The sequence below is a fragment of the Lissotriton vulgaris genome, chromosome 9, assembly GCF_964263255.1.
Source record: "Lissotriton vulgaris chromosome 9, aLisVul1.2, whole genome shotgun sequence".
NCBI lineage: Eukaryota > Metazoa > Chordata > Amphibia > Caudata > Salamandridae > Lissotriton > Lissotriton vulgaris.
In genome coordinates this window covers 292,256,811-292,276,056 of record NC_141697.1, presented here as the reverse complement: position 1 = coordinate 292,276,056, position 19,246 = coordinate 292,256,811, and positions in this window count along the sequence as shown.

The window sequence follows — 19,246 nt, the reverse complement described above, 5'->3', positions numbered from 1 at the left end:
CCGGATGTATGATGTTACAACGCATACATTTACATCGAGGTACATTACATTGCGGTTTTTATAACGCAAGTCGTTCAAGTCGTTACAACGACTTGCGTTGGAGTGGGCTGGACTTAGGAGTAGTATAATTTACTATTCCAACTCCAGTCTATATACAGTAGGGAAGGTGTTCGATAGTAAATTATACTATTCCTTGTCCTAGAGCGCCATCCAGTGCAAGTCGTTGTAGCATGCCCAGACAATGAAGCATAACACCTTTCGGGGTGATGCGAAGGCACATGCTCCTATTGGAGCGTAATCCACTGACCTGACACACTAGTAATACTTTGTTTGTGTTAAAGGACCTGCACACTTCTATATTTCTAAGTTACTCCTACAAGGAGCGTGTGCGCTGAACCTTACAAAACGCTCCTTGTTCCCTATACTTAAATTAACCTTATGGTAAACCCATCTCTAATTGAGGCATGAGGACCAAGAGTTTGGCAGGGTACTCCATCGCCAAACACTAGATCAGCCCCTATGTGTCTTGGCACGTGGAGTGATTCCAGAACGTAGCAAATATTACGAGGCCATTAATTCTGGGCGCGGTAAAACGGCCCTTGGAAATATTAATACCACAGTGTGTGGCTTTTGTACTGGTGTAACTCCCCATTCACTGTTCTACAAGTCGCAAATGGAGGACATTGTAGAAGTACTGCTCGTTTTGAGCTGATAAACCCAGAATTGTTAGCATGTTTCACCAATTATTACATGACAAACATTCTGTGGGGAACCACCACCATGTTTTTGTCAAATGTGCACATGACATAGTAGGTTGAACACAGCACAACACCAATTAATGTACACAATACCCAACTAATCTACTGAAAATGAGCACCAATATGCTAAGGAATGACCTGTTACAGTTAACCCCTTCAACATCACTTCCACATATACTCTCCCTTTCCCAATCAAGATCGGAATGTTTACAAACAAGGACAACATGTACTGAACAGGGATAGCATTCATCTGATCGACTCGCAATATTGTCCTGGCCATTATGCAACAATATTCTGAATACTAGAGGCAGCAGAGAGACTATTTTGACAGGAATAGGTGCAATAGAATTACTTTGGAAGAAGTAACCATGACCTAGCTCCTGATTTTCACTCTGGAAACCAGTTATTATTGGGACAGATTATCTCTAAGGGTAAAATTGAAATGAAGCATATATGAACTTTCTAGGATGCAATACGTTTTTACATGAGTAAATAGCATGGAACAAGGTGTTTATGATCTCTTTTGATCTGTCAACCATACGCTAAAAACACCAGTTGTTTGCCATGAGCAGTCCATCATCAATTTTAGTGTAACCTAGTTGGGCCTATTGTGCAAAGCCCATGGTTACTGGTGTAAATGGTCAATCAAGGATGACCATTTTTTTACATTATTTTTGACCAGGATTTTGACTGGGGTAAGCCCCAACCGATTTGATTTAAACAGAAAGAAGAGTGACATGCCATTTAGACGAGAGTGTCAGCTGAAATATGATCAGATGGTCACCTGCACATGATGAAAATGTGAAAGGAAATGATTAATTGCTTTTGGTTGCTCTTAGACGTACAGAAAAAAAACAATAGTTGTGCCTCTCCATTGTACAGCAAACCACAAATGTGAAAAGATGAAGCTGAAGGGGTCTAGTCCATGCGGCAACCACCCAAAGCTTAGCTGAATATGCTAAATGGTGCAGCTGCTGACAAGCTAGATTAATTGCTCCCAGATATGTGCATAACTGAATTGCTGTATGCCTATCTCATCTTCTTTTGTTGGTACGTCTCCCCTCCCCCCTAGGCTCCATATCATGTGTGCCAACTTGAGCCACTCGTGGTTTTAGTTAACTGCCCACAGCAGGCTGTTGCTTTGAGAGTATATTTCAAATGGGAAAATCCAAACTAAAATCCAAGAAAAGCATGCATTGGCAAAGCCGAATGGATCTGGTATTTTTTTTGGTGTGTTGTTCATTGCATTGTATTTACGTTGGCTGCATGGAAGAAGGGTTACAGCATGCTGCAATGGACATTTCAATTAGATTCAAACTCTCTTTGCATAATTATGAGTAATTGGGAGGAAAAATCCTATCTCAATAGCACATTTAGCAAGCAAGAGCGGCCACTCACATTCAATATTTGTGTTCTGCTGCATTTAGCACTGTTTGACTGTGCAAAATGCATCCTTGTGTCCATTTTGAATGCTAGGTTGGAATTTCCATATGGAAATAGCACCAAATGTTGGTAATAATTGTCACAAAAATTCAACGCCAAGAGCACACTTAGCGAGCGACCGCTCACACAAACAAATTGTGTTCTGGTTCATATAGCGCTATTTCTTAGCATAAATGGGAGCATTTTGCACTAAGAAATAGCGCTAAAAGTAGAGCTACTCTTCTCACATAATTTAAGCCTAATCGTGTGCAATTTTTAGATAATTCAGTGTGATGACACTGCACTAATTTATGTGAGTTATACACACCGCTAACCATTACATTTCTTTTAATGTCCAGGCATGAATGAGGTGCATTATATTTTTATGCAACAGTCTACTCAGGTTCCCCACCCTGACGATAAAGATTTTTTTTTTATTCTGTATGTTTGATGTGCAAATTCCATGCCTCCAATTCGCTCAGTCAGTCACGGTTTTGTTCTAAGTAACGGCAGTGTACCGAATTACTGCGTAGGCTAATTTGATCTTGCCATATGAGATTGTCTAATGTGTCAGGCTTTGATGCTCTCAATTTGTGACAGGGCTTGAGAAACATACACTGCCTGGCCACAGATTGATGGAGTATGCCAAACCAAATTCTAACCTGCACCAGGGAGGCCATTTTGGGTAGACAAAAGATAGATTGATAAACTCTGGTCATCAAGGTATCCAGCACCTTAATGTCCACGCCCAACATTATTATTTCACTACTCTATGTGATTGTTGGAATGAGTTTCACCATCATAACCAGACGAATTGGGTCTAGTCTGTGGCTCCTTACGTTTTTAGATGAGTCAATCAAAGCAGCGTGCAAAGCAGAAGTGAACGTTTTCTTCCACAGCAGACTATAAATCTAGGAACCCCATATAATTGGTTGAAAGGATACATAGGCAGATGTTAGAAGCTGAGGTGCATAATTTACTATCCATGCACTGCAATACAAGCACTGCTTGAGATATCAATATTGATGCATGCTAATCCATGTACAGCTGTGGGCAATTTGAGCCAGTATTATTATTTGGAATCTTGTATACTGCGCGGTTACCCTCGGGCATCCCAGCGCTGTTCATGACTCAAGGGTGTAGAGCAAGGAAGACAGTATTAAGCGGGAAACAGGTGAGTCTTGAGTAACTTCCGGAACCGAATAGTACAAGTCCGTAAATTCAAAGGCAGCGCATTCCATAAATTGGCTGCGTTCACAGAGAATCTTCTACCACCCGTCCAGGCTCTCCTCACTCTGACCACTTGTAACAGAAATTTGTGATCAGAGCGCAGGGCTCTGGTAGCCTTGTAAGGGAGCACCATATTACCCAAGATGGGGGGTCCCTTCCCCCGAAGGGTTTTATGAGCCGTACAGAGCCCCCAGTGTGTGCTGGATGGGGGTGAGTGCCACTCCTTTTTGGGGACAAGTACTTATTCTGGCATTTGTTAATGTAGCACAAGCGAGGCCACCCAATCCACACTTGGGCTGATTGGAATCAGCTCAGTACAGTTAAACTGAAGTGCAACAAAGTCTCAAGAATCATCCTTCAGTTGTATGACAAAATATTGACCACAAAAATATTGTGGTACAAAAACATTAAGGTCAAAACATTGACCACAACAATAGCGACTATACATGCTTATTACGTACAAAAATATCTTGGTGTAAAATATTGTAGTCCACAATATTGATATTAAAAGTAGTAATATTTCATTACAATTTTCCACTATTATTGTTTAAAATTAATTTTGCGCTTTTAGGTCCCATTATCCTATAAATGGAACACATAAATTTCCCATATCGTCTTCCCCCCCTCCACCTGGCCCTTTTTGTTTCTGCTGTATGCCTGGTACTCTCAGCAGGCCCATCACACTTTTTCCCATTTTTTGGGACAGCTTCTGGCTTTGTAGATCACTTGATCCACCCCTGGGCACTGGTCTGCCTTCCAGTCCGCAATATTCGGAGCATATAGTACCATGGTCCACCGGATGAACCCCTCTCCCAGACTGAAGTGTACCAGCACTCTGCGTAGATACTCCCACTCCAGGCTGTCGAAGGCCTTTTCTAGATCAATCGAAAGGATTAAGGGGCACGGGGCCTCCACGTGAGGTTCCTCTAGTATGCGGAATAGGCGGCGGACATTCATTGTCGTATTGCGTTTGGGGATGAATCCCTCCTGATCGTCATGCACCAAGGAACTCATGTGGCCCAGCAGTCTCGACGCTAGTATGCTGCTCAGGATTTTGTAATCTACTGTTAGCATCGAAAACGGTCGGTAAGACGCCGGGTCACTGGCCTCCCTGCCAGGCTTGAGTAGAGGGACCACCAGGGCCCCGCACATCGAGCCGGGGAAACGTCCCAGGCACTTCGCCTCCCTGTACACCACCAATAATGGGGGAGCCAGGAGGTCCACGTAGGTGGCGTAAAACTCCACCGGGAGACCGTCTAGGCCTGGAGTCTTGTTCCTCGCCATCCCCTTTATGGCGCTGCAGATTTCCCCTAGCTCTACGTCCTTACCCAAATCTTTCGCTACTTCAGGCTCCAGTGCGGGGATCTGCAAACCCTGCAAGTATTCATCAATCTGGGCAGTGTCCTGTGCTAGCCTACTGCGGTACAACTTTCCATAGTAACGCAGATAACAATCAAGTATCTCTGGTTGAGTGCATGCGTCGGTGCCCTTCGCGGTACGCATTGTCATAGTTGGGGTGGTTCGTCTCATAGGGTTGGCCGTCCAAGCCAGGAGTGTCCCCGATTTATCCCCCTCCATCAGTGACCTGGTTACATAAGCCTTATAGTCGAAGCTACGCAGTCGTTCGACTTCAGCAACCACCGCTTCCCTCGCTGCTGAGGTTTGTTCCTGACGATCCGGGTGGCCGGGACGGAGAAGCTCCATTTCGCGGAGTTTCCAGTCAACGTTGGCCAGGTCATCTAGGATGACTCGTCTCATTCCCACCTTTTTAGTTATGCAGTAACCTCTAATGACCACTTTAAACGCATCCCACTCTGAGGCCCTCGTCTCAGCCGTGCCCTCATTCACCGCGAAGTACTCAGCGATTTTGTCCTCTAGGTCCGTCCTGAACACCAGATCCTCCAATATCTCAGGGCGTAACTTCCAAGTGGGTACACTAGGAACACCCTGAAACCATCGGAAATCTGCTATTAAGGGGTTGTGGTCGGAGATGGTCCTGGTCAAGTATTCAGACCGCACGGTCGCGGATACTAGTTCCGCCGATCCTAAGAGCCCGTCCAGTCTCTCATGCAGCTCATGCATACTAGAGAAATGGGAGTAGTCCCGGGTACATGGGTGCTGCGCTCGCCAAATGTCCGTCAGCCCCCATTGGACTTGCCACTCCCTCCTACCTTTAGCCACCCGTCGGACTGGTGAGTCCGGGAGGTGGGGATGTGATCGGTCGAGATCAACGTCCACCACTGAATTAAAGTCTCCTCCCAGCAAGAGGGACCCCGATAGAAAATGGGCCAGGGAGCCCGACAGCATGGTCAAGAAAGCGAGTTGGTCCACGTTAGGCGCATAAATGCAGCAAATGTTCAGTGGTCTACCCCCCAATGTGCCGGAAATTGCCACGTATCGTCCCTCTGGATCCACCACGGATTTAGTAACCTGTAGGGGTACCCCAGCTCGCACCCAGATCAACACCCCTCTCGCGTAAGCTGAGTATGTGGTGCAGAATACCTGTCTTCTCCACCTACGCTGTAGCGCCGATCCTTCTGACTTAGTAAGGTGTGTCTCCTGTAGCAGCGCAATCTGCACACTTCTGCATACTAAGTAAGCATGGATCTTATGCCGTCTGGACATGGTGTGAAGGCCTCGCATATTCCAAGTGATACATTTCAAGTTAGTGATATCAGCCATTGTCCCATGGTGTCTCATCTAGTTTCCCCCAGCAATGCTCAGTTACAAACAATTTCACAGTTAGCTCCACATCAATGGCAGTTCCCCGTCCCAAAAACAACAGAACTTCCCCCTGTCCCAAACCCCCCCCCCCACCCTCCCCAGAACAGATCCCAAATAGTGCCATCCAGTTCCCATCCAAACCGTACCCTCAGAAAACGCCCCCCCCCAACTAACCCGACGGTAGCCACCGCGGGAGTGCCTTAAGGGCTGAGTGGGGGTCGAGCGCCAATAGGGGATCGCCGTGACTCAGTGCTGCCGAGACATGACCGAGCTCCATATCATGGGGATCGGGAATATAGAGCTACCCCAACCCACCCGGTAATCAGCGGTCTAGCAACTCCCTCCAAGGTCCCCCCACCCTCCGCCGCGCTCCCTCACCCAAATGGAACCATCTCACCTGAGTTCATCCCTGCCTATCTAGTAGGCCTTCTGCTGAGTTAGGGGTAACCGTAGGTAAGTTCACACTGTCAGTTTCAGAGTCCTCCGTGTCCGATTGGCCTCCACCTCCGCCAGGTACCGATTCTTCTGTGATGGGTCCGCCTTGGGAGCTAGACAAGTTGGAAACCATATCCAACACCCCTCGTCGCTCGGCTCCTGTCTCCACCGTCGAGGGTCTGCCTGGCTTACCAAGGCGGCTCCGAAGTCTCTTAGATCTCTGCTGTCGCCCAGCTTCCGATGTGGTTTTGAAGGAGGAACCAAAGCCATCTTTGCCAGCTCTGTATAGTTCAAGCCAATTGCAGACATCCTCCGGGTTTTCGAAAAATTTGGTCGTGCCATCCAGGATGATGCGGAGTTTCGCCGGAAACAGCAGGGAGTACTGAATGCTCTCGCTCCGCAACTCCTGTTTGATCGCCAGGAGGAGGCCCGCTTACGCTGGGTCTCGTAGGTGTAGTCCGGAAAATTGGTCACTTGACTGTTCTCCACCTGGTATGGGCCGTTATGCCTGGCGGCGTTGAGGAGGAGATCTCTGTCCCGGAAGTGCAGTAGTCGCGCCACCACTGGGCGCGGGGATCGGCCCTGTTGTGGAGGCCTGGCCGGCACCCTGTGTGCCCGCTCCAAGGTGTAAAAGGAGGAGAGCCCCTCAGGCGCCACCACAGTCCGGAGCCAATTCTCTAGATAGGCCACCATGTCGCCATTTTCAATCTTCTCCCCCAGGTCCACCACACGGATGTTATTCCTCCTGTTACGCCCTTCCGCGTCCTCCGCTCGTCTCTCCAAGTCCCCAATCCGGGTTAGGGCATCTTTTATAGTAGCGGCCAGGGTCTTTTGTGCGGGTTCCAGGATTCCCACCGAGCTCTCCACTTCCTTGACCCTGTCTGAGAGCTTACCATGGTCTGCTCTGAGCAGGCCCAAACTCGTCGCGACCTTAGCAATGTCTTGTTGCAAGGCCGATCGTGTGTCCGCGATCGCCTCCAGGATCCTATCGAATTGTTGTTGTAGGTGAGGGCCCTCGGATCTCTCAGGGTCCTGCCGGTCGTCTTTGTCAGTAGCCTCCGTGTCCGAGACGGCTAGTGTGCCACCTTTAGCTCCCTTTGGTTTCCCCATGGCGATCGTGCTCTGCGGTGGGGAACTCAACAGGCGTCCAGTCAGGAAGGGGTTTCAGCAAAAATGTCTTTAGGTGCCGGATGTGGGTTTGTGTCACCCACCAGTCGGCCGTCTAGGGGTTAGCCGCGACCTCGTCTCCGGGAGCAAGCAGAGGGGTGGAAGTAGGAGTGATCGCCGCCAGGTAATGTAGTCCCGCCGAACTCGGGTTAGGCCTCGGTCCTCAATCACCGATCTATCCGAACCTCCGGCAGACTATCTGATTGCTGTTCAGCTGCTCGCTATGGTCCTCAGGACCCGAGGGGGTCCAGACTCAATTGCGCTGAGCACGCCCGCTGTTAGCTTCAAGATCTAGATGGATTAAGTCCGCTCCGCTTCGGGCAGCTCGGCGCCTTCAACCACGCCCTCTGGTGCCGAGGGCCTACGCAACGCCGACCGAGTTACCACCGATCGTCTGGAGGGGTCTCCGGTGTCTATAGCCCTCCAGGCAGTTGGACACAGCGCCGCTCCTCCGAAAGTAAAAGTGTAGAGAAGGTGAGCTCGGAGACGGCGATTTCCCCAGGTTCCGAGGTTCTCTCTGGGCCTATGGAGATGGAGCGGGCGCCATCTTGAGCTCCGCTCCGCTCACTTCACAGCTCCGATTTCTCTCTCGGCCAGTTGTTTTCGGGGGTTCTTCAGGTGCCCCCCGAGTCGGCCCCACCACGCTCTTTAATTTGGGGGGTTTGGGGCGCTCAAGACCCTCGGAATTCAGGATAATTGCGGGCTCGGTCTCGGGCCGAGCTTTCAGGCGACCACTGCCATCAGCGTCCAAACCACGCCCCCACTTTGCTTTTATCCATGACACCAAACTGAATGAGTAATGACTCAATTCTTGGCTCATTTGCCATGTAAATGATGCCATTTTCTGATCATGTGTGTGCATCCACCTGAAAGTGAGTTTGCTTCAGTATCAGGGCTGTTTGGCCAGTCCTTTGGTTCTTCCCTTTCTTCTTCCTTTTCTTTGCTTCTCCTCTTTCTACTTTAATGTTTCTTAAGAGTATAAAACAGCTCTCCAGACAGTGCTAACAGATTGCATTGTGCGCATTTCATTTGCAGAGTGCCACATTCCAAATTGCCACTTCCCCTAAACCAGGAGATAATTATGGAATACTTTTGTCCATAGTGTATTATTGTTTTAGCATTCCAAGATGGCTGACATATCAGTTATAAATGTGGCAGCCATGCTTAAACTTTAAAACAATGATAGACTATTTACAATACATGTGCATGATGTACACCCGCTGCTATGTTTAGATTTATTACTGCAAACGTATGACCACCGAGTTAACAAGGCAGCACATTTTTATTTTTTCATTTTGTATGCTATAAATTTATTTTGCATACGTTGTTGAGTTTGTGTGTGTTTTTATTGCTGTTGTGTCAGAGGGTGAATGCAAGGATAAGTCAGTGGATTGATGGGTGGAAGCATTAGTGCAAAATGAGTGACAGAGTGCATGTATGGTGATGTACACCCATCAGTGACAAAATGTAATTTCATTCATACACCAGACCAGACTGGTTTATTCCTCCGTCCATGTGTGCTGCATTCTGCAGCACACATAGACATAGGAAAATGCCTCTCTGGATTGCTTATGTGCAGGAAGGTGTCACTTCCTGCACAAAACAATCCTGCCAACAACACAGGCCAACTTAGACCATGGTGCAAGGGTGCCTTCATTGTCATGAGGCTGGCGAAATGACTCCAGCACTGGCTGGAAGGACAGGGATGCACCATATTAGATTATTACGGTGCATTCCTGCCCTTTCCCTTTGATGCAGGGCAGTGCAGCAAGGTGACTTGCTGCACTGCTTTATCTCAAATCCCCATAAATGAGGCCCAAAATGTATTTTCAGTATGGGGAAGAAACAACCACAGGACGAATTTGTTGACACAATTCTTTTTGCATCGACTAGCTTATAACGCTAATCGCAAAATAAGAGAGAACCTATTCTGAGAATTCTTGTGTGCGCCGCCCTGCGTCTCAATTTCAAAGATGATTGTTAGTCAAAGACACACCACAAATGTTCATTGTGAGTACACAAGTTATTTGGTGCAGTGTAGTGATAGAAGTTTTGTTTGATTAAAAAACATTCAGATGTCTGTTTTAATTATCTTATTTTATGTTTAGGTGTCTGGCTAGTATGAAGGAAAGTACAAATGTGCAAGAGTGCACCTGTGGCACATTTTTGCCCTAACAATTCCTAGAAGACTCAAAGGCCCATTACTATGTCGGGCGGAAGGCCATCCAACAGCTCGTCAGTGGCATTCCGCTCGACATCTGAGGCATTAGTCGGACCCTCTATTATGATATGGGTGGTCCAACTGATGCCTGTGGGGGGAGTCCGCTCTGCCTTTAACAGGCTCAAGGTGCCTGTTGGGACGAGGATGGATCATAATTACAAGAATATAGGCAGTGCCTGCTCAGGCACCGCCGTGGGGCTTACAATGCACATTTCTACTGCCTTTCTTTGGTGCTCCGACCACTATAGAAAGCCTGTCAGGCATGGACTTTAGGGAACTCTAGCAGGGACCCTGTCCCCCGTGCCCCCCAAACATCCATGAATTGGGTGACAGGCACTGCATGGTGCCTGCCACATGGTGCATGGATGTTAAAAAAAATACTAATTTCCTATTGCTGCGTGTACCAGCTTCAAATTATCTTCAGACCTGCAGAATTCCCTGATAATTCGGCCAAGCAGGCTTTTATATTGTCCTATTTGGTGGTGAACTCCACCTTATGGTCTATACCACAGGTAGAAAGGAATGACCCACTCCTCTGCACCTTCCCCGCCTTTAAGGAGGCTATGAGAAAATTATTTGTGAAACATATATCCATGTAGGAAGTAAATAAGGATCTCCTAAACTTTAAACAAGGAGGTAAGGAGCTCCTCACTTACTTATCAATTAATTGTCAACAGGCTGGTAGCCAAAAATGATTGTGCCGAGGTCAAGAGGTGATCTTCATTTTTATCAAGGTTTATATGATGACTTGAAAGATACCCTAGGTCAAATTGCTGTCCCATCCAAGAATGTTGAAGGTCTGAGTTATACAATAATAAAATTAGATAATCGTATTGTTGAGAGCATGGGGAAAAATTCACGATTTAATTCAAGGATAGTGGTAGTCAGACAGGATAAAACCACAACTGAAAATAAGGCTACAGAAGAGGGGTAGGGTGTTGAAATATCGATTACAAAAATATAGTTTACAAAAATATAGTTGTAAAAATATCGTTTACAAAAATATCGACACCCTATACCTAAACAGGTAAGTACATGAATATCTACTCGAAAATATGGTTGTAATAGATATAGATGTAAAAAATATCGACTTTTTAAATTAATTAAAATTACATTAAATAATAAATAAATATAAGTACTATTAACAAAATACATTACATTACTTTTTTGACTATTTAAAACAAATTAACTACACTTTTTCATTATAAACTTAATAAATGTGTACATATACATATATTTAACACATTACTTTATATAACAACAATAATACATACATATAATTAAAATATAAAATATATTATTAGTTAAAAGATTTGATAGCGAAGGGGTAAAAATTACTATTCCCACTCCAGAGGGTGCAACAGTAGGGAAAGCGTTGGATAGCGTAGGGGTAAAAATTACTATTCCCACTCCAGAGGGTGCAACAATAGGGAAAGCGTTGGATACCGTAGGGGTAAAAATTACTATTCCCACTCCAGAGGGTGCAACAGTAGGAAAAGCGTTGGATAGCATAGGGGTAACAATTACTATTCCCACTCCAGAGGGTGCAACAGCAGGGAAAGCGTTGGATAGTATAGGGGTAAAAATTACTATTCCCACTCCAGAGGGTGCAACTGTAGGGAAAGCGGTGGATAGCGTAGGGGTGAAAATTACTATTCCCACTCCAGAGGGTGCAACAGTAGGGAAAGCGTTGGATAGCGTAGGGGTAAAAATTACTATTCCCACTCCAGATTGTGCAACAGTAGGGAAAGCGTTGGATAGCGTAGGGGTAAAATTTACTATTCCCACTCCAGAGGGTGCAACAGTAGGGAAAGCGTTGGATAGCGTAGGGGTAAAAATTACTATTCCCACTCCAGAGGGTGTAACAGTAGGGAAAGCGTTGGATAGCGTAGGGGTAAAAATTACTATTCCCACTCCAGAGGGTGCAACAGTAGGGAAAGCTTGGATAGCGTAGGGGTAAAAATTACTATTCCCACTCCAGAGGGTGCAACAGTAGGGAAGGTGTTGGATAGTGTAGGGGTAAAAATTACTAAATGTATTTACATTGTTTAAAAATTAACAAATCTTTATTTTTATTTAATAATCATTAATTAAATATTTATTCAATTAAAATGTAATTAATTCACTACATTTTCACTTAAATATTCCACTACACACACCTAAAATTAATTAAACAATTAACATAATTAATGTACATAATTATTAATCAATTAACTAATTGAAATTAATTAACTATTATTTATTACACTATTTATATTCAATTAACACATTAATTAATCAATTATTTTATTATATTTAAATTACTTCTCAAACTATTCCCATATAAACCCACAACCCGCTACGGAACTCTTAACACTAAATTCAACATAAAATACGTTATTAACTAATAAAATACTACAAAAAATACTACTTTGACAACCAATACTCATTAAAAACACTAAATTACTTATAATTATTTAAAAAACGATATTTTTGTAAACTATGTTTTTGTAAACGATATTTATTACAACTATATTAATGTTAACGATATTACTTACCTGTCTGTCGATATTCTGGTCAATCTTTATTTTTGACATCGATATTTCTTCTTGTAGATATTTCTGCGGCGATATTAAGGTTAGTCGATATTTTTACGACGATATTCCCGCTCTGCACCCAGAAGAGGTACATCCTATGCAGATAGAAGGTATGATAGGCCCATTGTACAAAGAAGGGAAAGATTAAAAGCGGAAAATGAATTTGTGTCTGTATTGTAGAAAAGCTGGCCACTGCAACAGATTGCACAGTTAAACCCAAATCCCTCAAGGTACTATCCATCACACAAGACTACCTGACAGAAGATTTGGAAAATGAATCGGTTGTTAAAAGGAGGGACTATTATACTGAGTGTTACTCATTTGCAGGTCTCCCACAGACATTTTAATGCAGCAATATCAGTGCCAAAAGCACTTAACAATTCTTGTATCCCTGATTTCATCTTAACAGAGACATAATATTTAATATTTAATAAAATATTCATGGTCTACAGAAAACTTCCTAGATATTTCACTGGCAAAGACCTTGGATCTTTCTTGTATCAGAGAGAAATTCCAGAAACATTTTGTGCAGTCAATGATGTGGAACTGCCCTGTGGATTAATATTGTTTCAGACAGAACTCATTCCCATTCAATGTAACAACAGACATACCGAGCAAATTAATTTCGATGTAATAGACATTCCTCTCTTTGGTGCTATTTTAGAAGTTCCCTGGCTTCAGCAGCATAAATTAATTCAAAAAATGCATTACTCTAGGATGTCCTTTCTGTACCAACATCTAATATCCTGAGGTCCCTCTAATCCTTTCTCCTCTTAACTGTGCTATAGTTACCACCACTCTTGAGGAACAACTACCTGATGTACATGCTGAATCCCATGAGGTCTTTGACCAAAAGAAGGCCACTGTTTTTCCCCTTCATCACAATTTTTACTGATGCATAGATCTGTTACCTGGAGCAACACTACACTGTAGAAGAATCTATGCTTTGACGGAGCAAGAGAATCAACATCTGAGAACTTATCTCTGAAAAATTAGTGGCTAGTGGTTTTATATTGCATTACATCTCACCAGTCTCTTCTTCACTCCTTTTGCTACCTAATAATAACAGATAACTTAAGACCTTTATAGTTTATTGGGCCTTAAACTAAGTACTGATAAAAAATTGTTACCTCTTTCCCCTAATTCCAATATGTCTAGACCACGTTAATACGCCACTATTTATACAAAATTGGATCTTAGAGGGGCATATCACCTTTTCATAGTTTAGAAGAGAGACGATTAGAGGATCGCATTTCGCACAAAATACTGTCTGTATAAATACTGTGTTATTCCTTTCGGTTTTGCAATGCCCCCTGTATTACTATTTTTTATAAATGAGGTTCAGAGAGAATTGCTTGACAAATGTTTTGTAGTATACATAGATGACATTTTGACGTTCTCTCAGCTGGAACAGGAACATATTCAGCAGGTCCTTTCTGTCCTCCAGCGTTTGTGGGAAAGTCATCCATATGCAAAAATTGAAAAATGTACCTTCCACACCACCCCAGGGTAATTCTTAGGGTTCCTTATTACCCCATGAGGTCAGAAGGTAGAAGCAGTTCTAAATGGGCCAACCCCTAAAAGTATAAAAGAAATCCAGAGCACCTTTCCCCAATTTTTATTGGCGCTGTATTAATCATTTCTCTAATACTGGGTCACATGTCACTAGATTACTTTGTTAAGGAATCACATTTAATTGGACAAAGGAGGCTGAGGAGGCCTTTGATGCCCTGGAAAAAGATTTCACCACAGGACCAGTGCTAAGACACCCTGACCAATCACTCTCCTTCATCGTAGAAGTAGATGCTTCAGAAAATGCCTCTGGGGGAGTTCATTCACCAAGAAACTCTGAGACAGGATAGCTCCATCCAGGCACCTTCTTCACAAAAAAACTCCTCTCTGCAGAACACAATTAAACCACTGCTGATAGAGAGTTCTTGACAATTAAGCAATCCTTTCAAGAGTGGCAACATTACCTGTTAGGAGCCAGATATACAGTGATGATTTATTCCAATCCTAGGAATTTAGAATTCCTCAAGTCGGCAAGAGCGGTGACTCCAAGGCAGATAAAACGAATGCTGCCTTTCAGTGAATATGATTTCTTAACTACATTTCACCATGGGACAAAAAATGCTAAGCAGGTGACTTATTAAGCTTAGAATTCCAGGGCATTCCAGAAGTATCAAAAGAGTCACCTAATATCATTACTGAACACAGAATTGCCCCCATACTAGAAACACAATGGTTTGAGGCACACTTAACAAGGGAGATCAGCAACTTAGCTCCAGCAATCTGGACCAAAAAAGATGATCTGCCGTTCAAAAAAGGGTATTTTCTGTAAAGATCATTTGGTCTATGTTCCAACCCCAGAACTGCAACTATGTGTGCTAGAATGGAACCATTCTCTTACTTTGGCTGGTCATCCTGAGGTCCCTAAAAACTGTTAACAAACTTATGGAAGGAAAGTTTGTCAAGAGATGCCCACAACTTCATCCAAAGCTGAACTACAAGTGCACAAAACAAGGATTCTCATTCGCATCCTGCTGGTTTCCTCCAAACAATTCCCATCCCTCCCACACCTTGGTATACTATTAGTTGAATTTAATCACTGGCATGCAATCTCAGCAGGATTCTGCTACTATATTCGTTGTGGTGGAGCTACTCTCCATGATGACACACTTCATTCCTCTCAAAAACATTTCCTCTGCCAAAGAGTTAGTAAGACCTTTGTTCAACACATGGTACGATTGCATGGTTTGCCCACCGTAATCATTTCAGATGAAGATCCCCAATTTGTATTACAGCTGTAGATATTTATTCTCATCTGCTTATCATCCACAAACAGACAGGCAAACAGAGCCTGCCAATCAGTCATTAGAACAGTTCTTAAGATGTAAATTGGCTGCACACAACAGCACTCATTTCAGCACTGGGGTATCTCAATTTTTTTAAATCTCAGGACAACACCCCAAAGGTATACCTTGGGAGTAGAAAAATTACAATGACAGGATTTCAGTAGTGGCAAGGCATCATCAGGATTTAGCTAAGATTCACTGAAGAGCCATGGAACATCTCCGTTTGACCAGAGATAAAATTAAAGAAAAGTCAGATCAGCATCAAACAAAGAAACTAAATTACCAAGAAGGAGATTAGTGCAGTTGGCCACAAAAAACCTGAAATTGGAAGTCACAAGCTCCAACCCGAATTTATTGGTCACTACCCAGTTGTTCTGGTAAAACATCCAGTGAAAATCAAATTGAAAAAGCCTGATGATTTCAAAATCCATCCTGTCTTTGATATATCTCTTATCAAACCATATAATGATAACATGGAAAACTCTGTGTAGAGTACTGGAGGGGCTACAGTCCAGATGATCATTTGGTCAGCAGGTCATCTCAAGTCCATACCACCATGTTAATTTGAGTGTTACACCAACAAGACCCTATCAAACCCGAACCATTGGTTCAGCCTTGGAAGTGGGGGGGGGGGGGGGGTACGATTGTGACCTGCAAGGCCTGGAAGATACATTTTGTTTCCTATAAGTCATTGAAGTATGTGGAGAATATGTCAATGACATCCCCAGGGGGACTAACACCTTTTGGTACCATGTACATAAAGCGCTGAACTAATCCCAGGGCCCCAATATCATGCTCTGGGACGTGATGCCTCTAGTTCACTATTAACAATGCATCAAGTTCTAGTCACATGAGGTGTGCGCATTGCCTTTGTGTGGCCTGGCGTGCCCTTTTATAAGCACATAAAAAGGTGTGCATGGCCTGAATGTGGCTTGTGTAAATACATAGCACTGATGCCCACTTGTGTCTTTAGACCCCAAGACTTCAGCCACGATTCCATCGGTTTCAAGCCCAGTTTTCAGTTAAAAAGATCAGACTCCTTTCCCGCTCTACTACTCAAGTACTGCCTCTCACCCTATGGCTTCTGTGCTGAATTCAGTCCGACAAAAAAACATGTAAAAAAAAAACAAGGTTAGTGACAGTCCGATTTTAGTAAAAACAACTCAGCACTCTTCGCATAAGAGAAAGGAAGTAATCATTGATTTTAGGAAACAGCAGAAGCTAAAAAACATATTTCGTTTTTTTTAATCTTGAGTGTTAAAAGTGAGTGTGAACCGATAAAGCCAAAGGGCATGTCTATAATGCTATATAACACAGAAGAGGCATTTTTATTTTCACTGAAGCCTGATCTATTGGCATTGTCATCACTTGTTACAATGGCTGGATGATTGTACCTTGGAATATCAAGCATAGGGATATTATGTAATGTAAAATGTAAATTGATACTTGTATAGCGCACTACTCACCCGCAAGGGTCTCGAGGCGCTTGTACGAATACCGGTGTGGAACCCGTCCTGGCTTTCCCTGTGGGGCGTCCACTCCTGGGCACCCCCAGGGTGAAGGCCAGGCATCCTTAGCGTTGTGGGGGCCGTTGTGGAGATTAAGCAAGCTATTTATTTTCTGCTTGCTATTTAGGAAGCACACCTCGCTGGAGTTTTGCTGGATCTATTTTTGGTTTGTCTCTTTTTCACTGCCTCTTCGAAAATGAATGATTTGCATCTGTACCATGGCTTCGACTGACGGTGTTAATAATAATAAGTTACCAGTCCTTTCCTGATCGGTGTGATAGGACTCCATAGCAAAGGTGTCACAGAGGATACGGAGTGATATGCCTCTTGGAAAACTAAATTCTACGTCTTAATCATCATCACATAAAATGTTGCTATAAACATCGTTAGACATTTTTTTCTTCACCTTTCTCGTAGGACTGCTGGAAGCTCCTACTCTAAGTCATGTTGGACATCGACTGCTGACTTCACTTGAATGCAGTGCTGGAATGACGTGGCAACCCGCAGGTATTTTATTGCTAAGTAACTAGGAGGCATATTTATAAGGGCATATTGCGCCACCGGTGCATCACTTTTTGCAATACTTTGGTGGCGTTGTGCCCTGCTCCATATTTACAAGGCAGTGTTAAGCTGCTTTGCATGCCTTAACACCACCTTGTAAATATGGTCCTCCTCAATGCAGTTTTCTGTGGCAAAGGGGGGTGCACTGGGTGTTGCTTTTGGGCGTCCCCAGGCAACACCCATTGCTTTTTTACACTGCTCCAGATTTACAAGGATCTGTAAATCTGAGTGGTACAACAAGGTGTCCCTTTCTGCACAACTACAACCATCCCTACAGTGCAGGCACCCAGGCACCAGGGAGCATTATATATTCATGTATTACACTCAACAGCACACCAACTGTGGTTCCCTTGCTGAGTTGCATGAATTCTTTGTGAATGTATCCCCTCATTTTTGTTCATCTTGATGGCAACGTGTAACTTTGAATTTACCTTTAATTATTTAAGTAGGCAGTGAAAAGGGACCCAGAGGCATGGAGGCAAATGTGAGGAAAATAACAACTGTTATAGTACTCACTTTCATGGTGTTAATTTTACTCACCCTGTAAGGATGACAGAATTTACCCGGATTCAAAAAGGGGGCCTTCAGATAATAGTATGGTTCAGGAAACTCACTGAGCCAGCCTCCTGATTTAATAATATACTTGATTTTTGAGTCCCATTAGGAATGCGCTTCATATCAACAGAACTTCGAACTAATTTCAAACCAGAAAATGATGGGCGACCTTCACTACACCATGGACGGGGTGCTCGGAAGGGAGCACTAGAGTGGAACCCTGCTTCAGCCCAAAGGGGAAGGGTAAAGGGAGCACTAGAGTGGGTGCACTGGCAGTGCTGCTCCAGGCTAAATGAAAGAATTGCAACAAAGGGCAACCATTGGGCCACTTAAAATTAAATGGGACACACAGAAGCCATGCCGCACCCTTGGAAGCATGCCGATGCAACCACTGATTCCTAGGGGAAAGTGTACACAGTGATCAAGAACACACCGCTCTAAGCTAAATGAAAGAATTGCAAGCATAAAAATGAAATGTATTTAAGTGAGTTCCTAGTAGTGTGCTCAATGCAAGTGCCGGCCTCTGTTGTGGCACTTCCGCTGGCTGCATGGGGCTTCAGGATTTCCTAGGAAAGGAGCACTAGAGTGGGCACCTGCTTTAGCCCTGGGAGGTCTGGTGTGCGCTGTTTGAAGCATCCAGAGGTGCTGACAAGAAATTCCAGTAAAGTGAAGGCAGATGAAAACAGTACTTGGGTGATGGGAGACTGATAAGAAAGAAACACAAGGAACGACAGGAAATAATATGTTGTAGCCAATAGAAACGAAGGAAAAGTAAGTGGCAAGCATAGGAACCAATGACAAACAAAGGGGCAGGATATAAGTCCCTTTTAAGACGTTTATTAACAATAGATTTCTAAAAACTATCAAGCTAAATTGACATACTTGTTACATCAATGGAAATATTAGCTCCCTATCTGGAAGCACAGCTCTCAGTGGGCTATTATTTCAGTAAGACGCTTTAGCACTTTTGTGGATGAGGCCACATAAACATTTCTGGCAGGTTTTCAAAATATGAAGAGAAGGGGGCTTATGGTCACGCTCAAAAGTAAAAAACTAAAATATAAGTACCCACAGGAGCCTGTGGCCAGTGTAAGGACACCAGCCACTGGAAGGAGTACTTAGTCCAAGCTCCATGGAGGAAGACTCGACTCGGAGCCTAGCAGGAAGCGGGAGCCCTGGAGGACTAGCTGACCAATAAGAAGTCAGGAACCGTGACCGACATAAGAGCCAGCCA